This window comes from Mauremys reevesii, linkage group 1 (genome assembly GCF_016161935.1).
Source record: "Mauremys reevesii isolate NIE-2019 linkage group 1, ASM1616193v1, whole genome shotgun sequence".
NCBI classification, from domain to species: domain Eukaryota; kingdom Metazoa; phylum Chordata; order Testudines; family Geoemydidae; genus Mauremys; species Mauremys reevesii.
Window position 1 is genome coordinate 245,737,418 of NC_052623.1, and position 12,872 is coordinate 245,750,289.

The 12,872-nt window shown below is 40.7% G+C and overlaps 1 long non-coding RNA gene across 3 annotated transcripts in view; it reads right to left on the reverse strand.

The window, feature by feature from the left end:
* LOC120382354 overlaps window positions 1–12,872 on the reverse strand; it is a 249,645-nt gene that overhangs the window by 63,908 nt on the left and 172,865 nt on the right. Inside the window, exon 4 of one of the 3 annotated variants that reach the window (XR_005588222.1) lies at window positions 11,366–11,966. The exons of the other annotated variants lie outside the window; for them this stretch is intronic. This is a non-coding gene — a long non-coding RNA (uncharacterized LOC120382354). Of the gene's footprint in view, window positions 1–11,365; window positions 11,967–12,872 lie in introns of those variants that run through there. 3 annotated transcript variants of the gene reach the window in all.

The following is a 12,872-nucleotide window of genomic DNA, read 5'->3' on the forward strand; positions in this document are numbered from 1 at the left end:
AGCTCTTCATTCCCCAAGTTTCATTTTAATTAAAGCAGCTTATTAAAATGCCAAGACATCCAAAACAATTGAATTGAAACCCTGGCTTTATGTTGTAGTCAGCCTGTGGGATTCAGACTTCGAAGAAATCTGTGGATGGATGTAAAAAAGAACTGGCTAACTTCATGAGCACTAATGATATTTGCAGCTGTGCAAGCTACCATAATTAAATGAAATAACTGCATTTATGCCGCATTATGTATGAACAATTAAAATGAAAAAGAAATCAGGAAGTAATGTAATCATCCCAAATTCATGCTGAAAAAGGCTTTATACCATAACTACATTGTCATATATAATCCTGTATTTAGAAAGGACCTGATTAAGGCTTAGGCACTTTAGGCCAGTGCATAGGACCCCAGCTCCTGCAGTAATGTAATTACATCTGAATCTAAGCTTTCATTTATATATAAGATGGCTGTGAAGAAGATCTTGAAAATACAAACCATTCATAAAGGATGCATAGTCTACCTGAGTTTGCAGAAAGCCTGAAATTATGGCTCTGAGAGCAGCTCGGTGGGGTGTTGACTTCAAGATCCACTGCTTTGGGGCCCTCACCAACACCATCCGAACAAGGAATCTGGCTGTGGCAAGAGGACAGGAATGTAGTCCAACCACTGATGTTATAGCATGATAGCTTAAGCATTGGGGACTTCTGTTACTATCCTACCTTTCTGCAGAGGAAAAGGGCTTTTCTGCTACTTTTGCTGCAAGTGGGGTTGGGTCCACAGAATGTGGATGAAGTTAGTGAACCCTGCAATTGGCATGCCTAGGGCCTCAGATCTGATCCTATATTTTTTTCCTAGCGCCATCATCATAAACTCAACATTTACTGTATGTTTAAGAAGCTTTTGTTCAATAACAACAAATGAGTCTTGGGTAGAGAGCAAAGATGGAAGATTTACACCCCTTAAAGGAGAATTTTCTTGGAAGATATGAGTGATTCAAAATAGTGATTATAACAAACTATTTGTGGGAATTAGGTATTTACAACTGCAGTGATCAGGGAAGAATAACCTGTTCCCTCCCACTGCAACCAGTATTACCCAACTAGCCAAGTGCATTTAGTTTTATGGTTGATTGCAGTTTTCACTTTCATCCAAAACATCAACCGTGAGGCAGGATAACAGACTAGAGGGATCAGTAGTATGATCTAGTATGTTTCTATATAAGAGTAAATGCTATCATTGGCGGTGGAGCTTTGAAGATAGATGTGTGATGGATATGTGGTTTCTTGATGGTGAATATGGATCTGTACCCGAAAATATGTTTTATGGATAGGATTTTGAAGGTGATAGTTTGGAATGTCAGCAGGAGACGGCAGTTTCAGCACACTCCCTACAGACTTAAGGCCTGTGATTGAAAGCCACTAAGAATGAATGGGTCTAACTGTCAAATCAACTACTTCTTCCCTTTACCCCGTCAACTGGGGTCATTGTGCAATCATCCACCATCTTTGTCTGTCTCATGGTGCACTAAGGTCCACCTGCTGACCATGTTCTTTGATGCAATCCATCACTTTCTTGGCTTTCCTGAGGGTCTCTTTCCCACCACTCTCTCCTGCCATGCTATCTTCATCACGTCGTCTTCATTCATCCTCTGCATGTGTCCGAACCAGTGAAGTCACCCTTCCTGGATTTTGTCAGCCACATCACAGACTTTGACTTCCATACTAATACTTGAATTTCAAATTCTGGCTCTGTGTGTAACTCCTCTTATGGCAGAAAGACATCTGTCTTAAAGACCTTTTGACATTGAACCAGCCATCTACTTATCACCCAGGCTTCTTCACAATACAGTCTTGCAGGGAGCATGATTTTTTATACAGTTGGGCTTTCAGTCTCAGTGGCAAACACTTGTCATATGTAACCACTGACATGTTTTTCCACACACTTCCAGAACTCTCCAGTCTGGAGTTTATCTCACATTCAAGCCATCTTCCATGACCCAGCCACCAAGATACTTGAGCTGATCAGTCTGGTTTAGTCTCACTCCATTAAGCTCTATGTCCAGTTTCTCTGTGGCACTTCTACTGACCCACATGGCCTCAGTCCTAGTCATGGTCATTTTCATCCCATGCCAGGTTATCTGGTCACATCACTGGGTTACTCTTTCCTCTAGGCCTTCTTTTGAGGATGTTTGCATAAAACAGCTTTTCACTTTTCCCAATGGGATCTTCCTACTGATGCAGCCTATCATAGACGGGTCACGGGCAATAAACAAAAATTCACAGCCCGTGACCTGTCCATGACTAATACTATAAATACCTCTAACTAAATCTTGGGGGGCCCACTGCTGGGGGGCCACCTGGGGGGAGGGGGCTGCTTGTTGAATTACAAACATGACATCTGTAGTTCCTTGTCCTTTCCTAAAGCCAAACTGTTCTAGCTCAAGGAGGTAATCATTTTGCGCCATATAGTGTATCCGTCAGCATCCCTGACATACACTGCAGTGAGAGGGCCTTTCCCTAGTTAGACTAAGTTCATATCTGCTCTTTTCCCCACATTTCAACAGACCTGCTGCACTGCCAACTGGAGGTGCTGGTGTAGTCACTGCCCAACAGCAGGCTTCATTTAACCCATGGATGGGGGTTTAAGATCAGAGTTTTTCTTCGCTTAGTTAGGTGGCCCTCCTGGGCTAATGGGCTCCATCTGCCTTGAACTATCCGGTTACTTTAAATGCCCTGCCTTGTATATCCCCCAGTTCTGCCACATGAAGGCAAGTGATGGAGAGTTTGGCTGTCAGAGAGGCTGGCCTTTTATAGGTGTTGCTAGTTCACCCCCATCTCCATCCCAGCCATAACAGTCCTTATGGGAGGTTGCCAAACCAACACAAGGGTGTTACCTTAGATGGCCTGGTTGGCCAACTGGGGAAAAAACAGTCTTGGCCAAAAGGAAGGTTTCAAACCTAGGCCCTGTAAGCCATTGAGATATATGGTAATTGGGTCAAGGCATACACAGGGAGGGAGGAGATTTCAGTAGAGCTGTTTGGAAAACAGAATTTCAGTACTGCAGAAAATTCTGACATTTTGAAACTTCCTTTCATCCCAAATCAGAACAAATAAAAATGTTGAAATTGACCCTGAAATGAAATTTCTGAAATATTTCATTTTGGAAACACTGAAACATCTTTACTGAAATGTTTCATTTAGACTTTGTTGTTTTGACTTTTATGTTATATAATATACTATTATAAAGTCAAAATGTTTGGCTAATAATAGATAATAAAAGGTGAAACAAAACATTAATGAAAAGCCTAGATTGAAACAGCCCCAAAATTGTGGGTAGATTCAAAGTCTGGGTCTAGATCTTAACTCCACAGGTAGTCCAAGATCAATTAAAAGCCCTTCACATGAACACCCCTCAATTTATGGAGGACTCTGTTCCAATCTCAGCTTTTTAACACAAGCTCCTCTCTTGTTTCATCTGTCATTTACAGTACCCACTGCCTAGGAATTCTTAGCATCTAAAAATTCCCATTTCTTACAGACTAGATGTGAGAATAAAGAAGTCAGGATTTATTCGGCATGGCATGCCATATAAGTTAGTCACATCAAATACTCTAAATTTCACTATGCATAATCAACATAGAGGAAGCTTCCTAGAGATAACATTCAGCATCAGTACCATGTAAATGGATCACAAAGGAAGTATACTGCTGTTTATGAGAAACTTTCATAGATTGAAAAATTCTTCTCTCCAAGCTGCATGCAGATCTGTGCACATTCTCTATGTTAAATCTTCAGCTGCCCTGGAGGTGGACAAAGCAAAGATGGCTCTAAGCTACCTTTCCACTTCCATGACCCCAGAGCTACACAGTTCTTAGGACAAGCTGTGGTTCCCAAAATGCCCTCTACTCTAGGGGCATCTGTATATGGCAAATTTAGCTGAATTCCTCAGCAGGAGCTTTGGTATGGGCCAGGAACTGGCCCTGAGCTTGGAAATGCTATCGAGATCTATAGAAGTTTGTATGTGGGATAAATGTAGAAGATGGAGCAGTGATCCATACTGTGGATTAGAAGTGTCTTCTTTCTAGACAGGTGCCAAGTCGTACCACCCTTCTTTCTACTGGTGGGCACTTACTCCTATGCAAAGAGTCCCAATAAAATCAGCTTCAGGAGTATTACTCACGTAAAGAACTGCTCCCTAGAGTAAGAACCCACAGAGTTCAGGAGTTCAGTGGGGCATGAGGAACACGATCATTTTGTTTAGCCCCTTTGGCAAGTTGTGTGTTTAAAATGCAATATTCTTGTATTATTATTATCTGTACGGTATTACTGTTATGTTAGCTTTACAGTAATGTTATGTTTGAGTTTGTTTATACAAAAGAGCAACTTTTAATTTTTAATCCTATTGGGCAAAGAAGATTTCTATCCCACATTTGCGAGTAAGCAAAAGTTTATTATTTAACAGGTAAAGGAGAAAAACATCCTTAAATATTGTAATAAAGAGATTTTGCATTGAATGACAGCTATTCTCTTTCTGATCCTGGCACTGGAGAAAAAGCACTGAGCTGATTATACTTCTTGTTTTAAATATTCATGTGACAATGTTGAAGAGAGAAATGAATATAAGAATGAAAAAAAAAACCTACAAGAAAAAATGACTACATGAAATCTCCAGACATTTATCACAGGCCTAGAGGATACAAACCAATCAACTTCTAAAATCTACTCTTTGATTGAGACGCCCAGTTAAAGCCTACATTATTAATATGTGACTCTGTTTAAAAAGTCTATTAATCAACCAGGGATGAATGATTAAGTGAGTAAACCACTAGACTTTGACCCAAAAGACACTTTCACAAGTCTCTTAGGAATCCAATTCATAAAAAAAGAAAAAGAATACTTCAATATCTGTATAAATTATCTGGAAACAATGGTTCTCATTTTTTTTTAAATCATTAAATGGCTCATGTGTATGCAAGAGGACTATTTTCTTTATAGGCTCACCAGTGTGAAGGCCTGTTACATGATTGAGTATAATCAATAAATCATGTGCCAGTTGTACCGAATCTATAATAATAGAATACCTGCTTTGCACAATGACAGCTTCCTACAGATGGTCTCCAAGCCCCTTAGAAAGATGAACAAATGAGGCCCCAATCTTGTAAAGAGATCAATGCACATTGATCTTGCACCTTCATTGAGCCCAATGCACTTCAGTGGGGTTCCTCATACAGCATCGTGCAAGTCTGGAGCCTTAAGCCTCACAATATTCCTTTAAGGCAGGTAGCCATATGTAATCTCTGGCAAGATGGACCTAAACCCTACCTTAAGGCCTGAGGCTTCTGCAGACTTCACTGCTAAACTCTGTGACAAACTGGAATGCTGTGGCAGCTCCACTTTAAATGAAAGCAGGAAGATTTCAAGGAATTGAATGTAAAAATGAATAATGCACTCAGTACAGGTTTGTTTATGTATTTATTTTTAATAAATTCTGTTTATTTTTATGCTTTGTCATTTTTAGTTTCCAATGTTTGAGGATTTTTGTATTATCAGTGCATAGCTGATTGACAAAGTTACTAGGTGGGGAGTTGCATGTTTTAGCAGTCATTGGAAAGAGTGCACAGGAGGCTGTTGAGATTGTTGGAACTAGGGAAATCATGAATCTTCTTTTTCCCTCTCTTTCACGGCAAAGGCTACCAATAATTTTTAGGGCCTTCAGCACTCAGGCCCCAGATCCTTAAAGGTAAGTAGTGCTTAACTCCCATTAAAATCAAGTATCAGAGGGGTAGCTGTGTCAGTCTGGATCTGTAAAAGCAGCAAAGAGTCCTGTGGCACCTTATAGACTGTTAGTTCACGTCTGTTAGTCTATAAGGTGCCACAGGATTCTTTGCTGCTTTTATTAAAATCAAGGTGCCTGAAAGGCACCTAAATTCCCTTGAGGATCAGTGCTGTGGTTCCTCATCCCAGCTACACATATGTGCTTAATTCTGTTCCCTGCATTTATGCTTATGACGCAGGCTGTCACGGGGTGGTTGGCCCTGGTTTATGAAGTAGGTCCATCTTCCCAGTGCCAGGACAGGAGCCCCCATTTGGCTAAGTAAGAGGGTGGGGCAAGTACTTGGGTGCTATCCAGGATCAGGGAGAATCACAGACAGGGCGAGACCGGGTGACTTAGAGCTGCCTGAGTGGGAGTCAGGGGTAGGTTCTCTGTGGTCCCCTTCCTTTTGAACCTCTGCATTCTCTTTCCCTTTTCTTCTCTTTCTAGAAGGCAGCTTTCTTAGTAACTTTAACTTCTGTAGGGAGGGTGGGGTACATGACCACTGTAATTTCCGTTTCTCCCTACATGTTTATTAATCAAAGCAAGGTGGTCCTCATTCCTCATTCTATGCCCCAGCTTTCTACCTGCCAGAGATTATATGTTTGGATTCCAGTAGGAAACTGAAGGCAGAAGAGCAGCAAGAGGGGTTTGCTGGCTGATACCCCGGAGCCAGGGCTGGATGGCTGGAGAGGGCTTAAGGAAGGGGGAGCAGCAGAGAAGCTTATCAGCTGACTTCTACAGGGCCAGAGAGATGGACCCAGAACCACCATGAGAGGGCTGGGAGAGTGAGGGATGCTTCCCTGGTAAAGATGATCTCCCAGCAGAGGGGCTGTATGGAGGTCAGGGGGATACCACTGGGAAGAGCAGGGTTATACTCCAGTAGAAAGGGCTGGGGTGGCAGTCCTGGCACAAGGACAGGGGAGGATTGCCAGAGTCTATGCATGGTCGAAGGCACTGATGTGTGATAGGTGGGATGTCATGAGATGAGATGTTGGGTGATCTCAATGGCTCTTTGCACTGGGGTGAGAAATGAGCTAAATGTGTTTGGGACTTATGTTTTGGACCATTTGCACAATGTCTTGTAATGAACCAGGCCCAAGGAGGTACTATTATGTCATGAGAGCCTGCATGGAATTACTGGAACTATGAAAGGGGAAACTGAGGCAGGTTGCCTGTCATGCTGCGGCCCACCCTATGATAGTCCTTAATTACATAATATTTACCAGATCATAAAGAACAATATTTTTTAAAAAAATTTCTACATCACTATGAGGTTCTCAATGGATGAAACAAAGGATGATATGCTATAATCAACCAGAAGTTATGGGCTTGAGACAGAAGTGGACTGGATGAGGTTCTTTGGCTAGTGTTATACAGGAGACCAGACTAAATGAACATAATGTTCCCTTCTGACCTTAAAAATGTATTAATCTATGAGTACTGTGCATAAGTGACTGTTACTGCTGGCTTAACAAAAGCAACACACAGTAGTAACATATGCCACACCTCCTTTTCTAGAGTTTCCTAATGCTTCACAAAGCTCTGAATTGGGCAGCGCATGGCTCTGCCCCTCTTCCAGCATGCATGCTACTGCCTTAATGACATACCCTAGCTCTAGGATATTTGGAATCACGCTTGTGTATTTATGGACTGAAATAATGTGCTCTTAGATAATGGCAGTAATTAGAGCTGGTTTAAAAATGGGGAAAATTTTACAAAAGATTGCAAAGTTCTTTGTTTGACAAGGTTCAAAATGGACCCATTTCTCATGACATTCTCCCCTATACTTTTTTCTCAAGTTTATGTTAGGGATGATGTTTGAAGTGTATCATTTACCCTAAAACTTGTTTTCTTAATGAAATGTGGCCCTTGCTGAACAAAAAAAAAATGTGATAAGGATTTTAGAAATGATTTAAAAAAATCAGTAAAAATAGTATGAGGAATTTTCTAAAACACATGATAATGGTAATAATTTCCCAAAAATATTGTCTTTGAAGAAATACCATTTTTCAATATTAAAACTTCTCATGAAAAATGACAACCAGTTTCAGTAATACATTTTACTATTTACATTGCAGTAGCAATTTCGTCTCCCAGTCAGCAATCATGGCTCAATACTGTTACGCAGTGTGTATGCATTGTACATACCCATATTATGACAACATTCCCTGCCTCAAAAGCAGAGGTGGATGTAGCCTCCTGATTCAGTGGGGACATTATAATAAACTGTCAAGGCAGCACCGACCACCTGCAGCAGCACCCACTACCCCTGCCATGTGGGTACAACCCCATGCCCCAGGCTGCAATGCCCAGTGTGGTGAGCCAGGCCTAGCCCAGTGTGACAGGAACTGCTGCTGTGGGGTAAGTCTGAGGTGAGCTCACTCTCCACTCCTGCCTTTCCCTGGGCATCCCTTTTGCCCCAGGCCTGTTTTTGCACCCTTGGTTTCATGATTTCTGTGGGTGCAATGCTCAAGCCGGTCCCACTCAAAAAAGACCCAAAGTCTTATTTTCGTAATGATTTCTATTTGAAATTGAAGCTCAGATATTTACACAGCAATCTTTGGTCCTTGTCATTTCTGCAGGAAACTAGTATTTCTGTTTGTGGGGGCTTGGATTTTAAAAGGAAGTCTGTTATTCAATGTATGTCATCCTACAGGACAGGCGGTAACATGGCTCCTATTGATTTTATTTTCTCTGTACTCATCAATAGAGCATCAGTCGCCTGATTCAGAGCCCATTAAAATCAATGGAAGACTCCAATTGACTTCAATGGGAGCTGGATCAGGCCCCTGATGCATTTCAGATAAAAGTAAGTGTTGCCAACAATCAACTCCAAACCAGCAAAGGAATAGTGGAATCCCTCCCTCTACCATCTCCAACCATTTAATGGGAAAATGGCTGACAGCCTAAATTACATAAAAAGACAGTGAAAACAAACAAACAAACAAAAAGCAGCCATGTTTGGATTCTGATGGACCACAGGAGGGAATGAATTCCAGAGCTATTCGCCACTGAAAATACCCTGCTACCTGTCTCCTGAAGTTCCACCCTGAAGACAGACACCAAGAGCTTTCCAGTAAAATGCAATTGACACAGCAGAGAAGAGCAAGTCCTGAAGACAGACACTTCCCCAACAATTCAGGGCTTTGGAGTTGATAATAGACATCTTGAACTGCACATAGAAACAAAGTAGAAGTTAGTACAGAGTGTAGAGCATTGGAGTTTTGTAGTGAAGGAGTCGTCTGCCCCACTGCGATATGAACAACTGCTTTCTGCTATAGCTGAAACTTCTAAGTGGTATAGTTTTCATTAGAGCTCATTACAATAGTCTAGGCTGGGGGTAACAGGAGGATGGATAAATGGTAAGTTTTGAATTATAGAGGAAAGGTCACAATCTCTGGACCAGTGACTCAAAGAAAATTAAAAGGAACTTTGGGCCTCCACCATTGGCTGAGAACCCAGCAGGAAGCCCTGACTGCAAGCAGCTGAGACAAAAGCTGCTCAGTGGGTGGAGCGGTCATCACAACTTCCTAAGAATGCTTATTCCTCCCCATCAGTATCACACGATTTTATCTTGAATGAGCTGAAGTCAGATGACTATCATCCAGATGCCTAACTAGGTCAAGATTAGAAAAGAGACGAGACAGGTTACTATTACCCAAATTGTCTCATAGCTTCCATTTATGGCTGCATACACACTTTGAAGAGAAGGGATGATGGGTTGGTGGGGATAGAAAACATACAAGGCAACAAAAATCAGGTACTCTGAAAAAGTATCTTTATGACAAAGGCATTGTGGGGATCCATATTTATTGTCTCTTTCCAAATCAAATGTGTTCATTTAACACATACATACTTATTTATGTATTTGCCAGCCTACATACTCTCCGTAAGATCTGAAAGTCAAGCTGGGTCTTTCCTACTGATACATCATATATTGTTCCCTTGTCTCCCGCTTTTCCGACCTTGTCCAGTTTGTTTGTCTCATCCCACCTGTTATAACTTGTCTTTTAGACTGTGAGCTCTTTAGGGCAGGGATTGTCATTAATTGTTTGTTTTTACAGCACCTATCATCCTGGGATCCAACCTGGTGGTGGTGTTTAGGTTCTACTACATTAATGTTGAATAATAATAATAATCATTACAAGTAATAGAGCTTCTACTAGCCAAATTATGCCTTCCATGATACCTGTGCAAACACATTGCTTTTACTCATTTTGTACATGTGTGACTGACTGGAATTTAGTAACCAACTTTGTTGCTGATGCACGCACACACACACACACACACACACACACAAAAAGATGGAATCCAGCTCACACTTTACTTGCTGTGTTGTTGCTGCTGGGGTAATAGAAGCAAGTAGTAGCACAGATTTATGCAAGTCACTTAAATTAGCAGAAATTTCTCTGAACAAATCAGAGAGATTTATTGGTGCCATTTGTATATAGTCACTTTTCATAGCACAACTCCACTTTAATATATGGGTGTTTACTTGTTTTTAGGACTACTTGGATAAGCTATTGCCTTTTAAAAAGTTAAAACCATTATGGTCATTTTCAGGCAACGCACTTTTTCTAATTGCAGGCCAACCATGTCTCGTGTCCGTTCAACTTAGTAAATCTCCATTCAGACAGCTAAAATGGTGTATTTGTACAATCCGTATCAAAGCCCTTTCCATCTGTCAGGCCCTAAAAGGACCTGCTATTTCTATGTATAAATTTGCCCCCTGCAGGGTATTTCTTTCTGATCCTAGAATTGCAATTCTGATATATTCCAAAACCTATACAAGTATTTTGGAAATTCTGGAGTAGATGACTGGAAGCTTTTCTGCATTGGATTTATACACTTATATATAATTACTTGGCTGACCCTTTAATTCACCTAAAGTCATTGAAGTATAATGAAAGCTGCCCTTTTCCCATTAAAACTTGCAAATGAGTGATACAACAGAGATCCTCCCCTCCCTACCTCCTTTTGTGCAAAATAATATTAAAAATGCCTAGTCCAAAGGAAAAATCCACACAAACAGTTGACCATTAAAATGATATAATCATCTACATTCTTAGCTGCAGCCCAGTCTGAGTAGAGGTTTTAGACTGTGTTTTATAGTATATTTGAGACATGCATCTGAAGTGCAAAGTTTTGCAAATTTAGCCTGCAGTCACTATACAATTCTTCTACTCTTTGCAACAAATGCCCCAAGGGACTGATTTGACTGGAATTGGATGGGCACAGGGAGTGCCAGAATATTCAGTGGCTTTGATATGAAACACCTGCTGCAAGCCATCAAACTCTTGTTATATCCTCAGCAGATCTTCTGGCTTTTCATACGCTCACTCAGTGCAAGAGGAGAAAATGAGGCACTTGATGTTATATAGCTATTTTTCCTTAGAGTTTTCTAGCTGGAGTTAAGTATTGATATGATTGGGCGTTGCTTTGACAAACAATTCACCCCGACATCAGATATACAGTAATGAAAATCATCATTTATGCTTCTGAGGTACTGTTTAATACCACAATGCACATAATGTGAAAAATCCCTAAAATGATAAGCACCTTACAAATGTGATAGACAAACCCAAACCAAAATCCTTCAAACCTTGGAGAGTCCTTTCCTAAAGTGGATTAGGCCTTCATGGCTGGATCCTATCTCTATAAAGGGTGAAATGAAAACCCTAGTTAGAAATACTCCGCATCCTAGTTAAATTCATATCCAAATTCAGCAGTCAAATTTGCAGTTTGGGCTCATCTCTGGCATGCAACCAGACACATTATAGCTCCTGGGTACAGTGTAACAACAAAGTGGTCAGTGGTATTTGTCACCAGTACAAGAACATTAGCAGTAATGAAAACATGCCTATTAGGGATACACTTACTGACAGGGCTTCCTAAATGAAATGGTAGAGTAGATATGATTCTTGAGGACCACATGCCTTAGAGTTGGGGTTGGCAAACCAGTTCAGTTAAAACAAGAATACATACAGACTTCAGAACTTTCCCCAAACCAGAGAATAGAAGTTAGCGGAAAAAATCTTCCTCCCAATCTCCAGTAGATATTCACAGTTCTTCAGAGGGTTCTTCATTTTCTGTACTTCAGTCATTCTACAATAGAGTTAAGCCAATAATGGATTTTTCAGCTTGGTGGCTGAACAGAAAAATCTGAAAAAAAAATTTGTTTTAGGTTGAACCAAAACTGAAGTATTTTGGTTTCTCTTGCTGAACAAAAAATAGAAAAAAAATCATTTCTGGTTGAATGAAATGTTTAGTTGACACAAAATGAATTATTTTCTTTATTTGTTTTATGATGTTTTTAGGTGGTTTTTAATCGTTTTAATTTTTTTTAAACATTTCCAGCTAAATTTTGAAACAAGACTGTTCCAAAATGACAAGTCAAAATGTTTCATTTTGAAAATGTCAAAACAAACCATTTCCACTTTTTCAAATTGTTTTTCATCATTTTTTATTTGGCCAAAACTATTTGCCAAATTCCACCTGAATTCTCAAATAGTTTTGAGGTGACCTTTTTATGGCAAATAAACTATTTGACTGAAAAATTTCACCTGGTCTACTCCACAGTCACATTTGCAGATTCTTGCTGTTCATTGTATTTCCTTGAACTCTGGTTTGCAGCTTCTTGAAATCTAGAATGATCTGTAATGTTCTCCATTATACATATATGCACCCCATTACACACTGTATTGCAGGACCTAAGAATATATCAGTGCATGCTGGCATGTGGCAGCAATCTGGAGGTACAGTTCATGGATCTATTGCAGCAGTTTTCAAACTTTTTGAGCTGAGCCCCCACGATTTTTGGTTGCACATCCCCAACCCAGACAAAAATAGATGCAATATCTGCCTCTCCCTCCTCACATTTTCAGGAGGGCAGGAAGGAAGGCACATGAAATGGTCTCTGGGGACAAAGAGCCAGTGTGAGCACAGAGGTTGCTGGGAACAGAAATTGGTGTGGCTGCGGCGATTGTTGTCACTGACCCACAGACTGGGTGGCCTGCTGAGGTGTGTTGGGGGAGAGGGGGAGTGGCGGCACTCCCTCCCTGAGCCCTG